This window comes from Elephantulus edwardii, unplaced genomic scaffold (genome assembly GCF_000299155.1).
Source record: "Elephantulus edwardii isolate Elephantulus edwardi_28Jun2011 unplaced genomic scaffold, EleEdw1.0 scaffold00015, whole genome shotgun sequence".
NCBI lineage: Eukaryota > Metazoa > Chordata > Mammalia > Macroscelidea > Macroscelididae > Elephantulus > Elephantulus edwardii.
In genome coordinates this window covers 3,406,823-3,409,401 of record NW_006399765.1, presented here as the reverse complement: position 1 = coordinate 3,409,401, position 2,579 = coordinate 3,406,823, and positions in this window count along the sequence as shown.

Sequence of the window (2,579 nt, the reverse complement as noted above, 5' to 3'; positions counted from 1 at the left end):
CAAGGACTTTGGCATTTCTTGCTCAGAGAGGTCAGGCCTATAGATGTTCTCCACACACTCTGAATCCGGACAGCTTTGATCGGTATCTGTGGCAGAAGTGGGCTGACGTTAGTTTCCGGGTGCAGGCTTGGAAGGGCGCACAGCTTCCTCGTTCTGGGAACAGTCACTTTGCAGGAACCTAGCTGCCTTAAATCCAAGCACCCGCAACTGCTATGTTGTGAGGACGTCCAGGCAGGTGTGGAGAGAGATCCTGAAAGTTGAGTTGCCAGGCGAGGCGCAGAGACCAGGAGCAGGAAGGAGGGTGTCACTGTGGAAGGACAATCTGCCGATGAAGCTGATATCAACTCAGAGAGTCTCAGAGTGGAGCTGCCGCTGAATTCCTGACCCACAGAATCACAAAACCAAGTGGTTGTTTTAAGCCTGTGAGCTTGAAGGGAGTCTACTGTGAAGCAGAAGAGGCCCAGAACCTGTAGAAGGCACAGGAGGAGGCCTTCCACAGCCCAACTCAGCAACCATCCTCTCCTCTGCGTTCTAAGTTTTCATATGAGAGTTTTAAAGAGAATAAGCACCATTTACTAGACAATCACTATTATGTTTAACAATCACTCTTACATTATTCATGGCAGGCCTGAAGTGGGCAACTGAGAACAGACTTGAAGCTAGTGGCAGGGTGCCTGGCGTGATGAAGACCCAGCGGAGAGGTGGGTGGTAAGGCCGCAGAGTGAATGAATAAGGGGAGGGCTAGGTCAAAGTGGGAAAGACAGTAGAAAGGCAGATTCTAATGGCTTGGTTGGTCATTGAAAAAGAGTTTAGTGTTTATTCTGGTCTTTTATCCAGTGTATCTTTGTCACAGGGGTTCTTGAGGCTAGAAGTCATAGAATCAGATTTAGGTTTCAAAACAAGCCCTGGGGATGCCGAGTGATGAAGAGGATGGCAGGGGGCAGGAGAGGAAGCAGAAAGACCAGAGAGAACACTAATAGTGGATGAGGGAGGAGGGCTTGGGCAGTGGTGGTGGGGAGAAGTCGCTGACCAGATTCTGCATCCATGTATTTACGTGTCTATGGTAGGTCCAACAAGATTTGCTGGTACATCTGATGTTGGATGTGAAAGAGACAAGTCCAGGGTGACCAGAGGGCTTTGATCCTAACTAGAGGGAGATCTATTGCTATTCCAACTCACAATGACACCCCCACCCCCAATCAGGTTTCTAAGGGATGAAGGATCACCGACTTTTTTTTTCTTCTTCTATTTTTTTAAAAAAAGTTTTATTATTAATTTCAATGAAAATTTACAGAGACTTTGGATTTCCATTCATTCATTGTTGCACTTTTTTCCCCTCCCAACTCTCCCCTGCAAGTACACTCCCATCTTGGAAAAGTAAAAGAAAAATTCTTTCATTGTTTTACAATCCCTACCCCTAGGTCCACTCCACCATGTAGCCCTCACTCTAGACTCCCGTCATGACAAAAATACCTAATCACATATCCTTTTAAAACAGTTTCCTCCCTCATCTGTTTCAATGCAGTATACATTATTGAACCCATCTTTCTCAGTTTCCCCTCAACCCCGAGGTCAGTCCTATTTTACAACAATGGCACTATGCAGTATTTGTCCTTTAGTGACTGAGATACTTCACTCAGCATAATGTCCTCCGGAGTCACCTATTTTGAATAATATTTCATGAGTTCCTTGTTTTTCAATGCAGCATAGTATTCCATTGTGTGAATATACCACAGCTTCTCTGTCCATTCGTTTGTTGATGGGCATTTAGGTTGTTTCCAACTCCTTGCTATTGTGAACAAAGCTGTGATAAACATGGGTGTGCATGAGGAACACTGTCTTTATGAGAACAGACTGCCCATCTTTCTCTTACAGAGCCACTGGTGGATTAGAACTCCTGACCTTTTGATTAACAGCCTGACCCATTAGTTTGAACTGGGAAAGGCTGAATTAGGCAGGTTGAGACACTTTGGCATCTTAGTGGAAATGGCATGACTGTAGTTTGATATGTGGACCAGCGGCATTCAGGGGCAAGAGCTGGGCCAGAGAGAGAGACATGTGAGGGTCACTGCCATGGTGGTTGTTGTTGTTAGGTGCCATTTTAAACAACAGATCTGAACACTGTCCTGTCTTGTGCCATCCTCACACTTCCTGACACAATAGCGCCTGCTGTGGCCGTCACTGTGTTAATCTGCCCGGCTGAAGGTCTTTATCTCCTTCGCTGACTGCCCGCCTTTCCAAGCATGATGTCCCTCTTCAAGGAGAAGCCCCTCCTAGCAACATGTGAGGAATATGTGAGATGAAGCTTCAACATCTTTGCCTCCAAGGAGCCCCTCTGGCTGCACTTTCTCCAGGACATAGTGTTCCCTTGCTCTGTTACTATAGGTGCAGGATAACAGATTTTGAAATGAGCTGTAATTATGAACCTATCCCACTATTCCAGCAGTGTGATGAGTGTGAGGCAGGTCTGTCTTTATTCCATTCCATGTTACCCAGTTTGTCTCCCTAAGTCATCCCAGCTCTCACTGTCCTGTGTCCTACTGTAGCTCCTTCCAGAAGTGAGCTATGCACACACCACC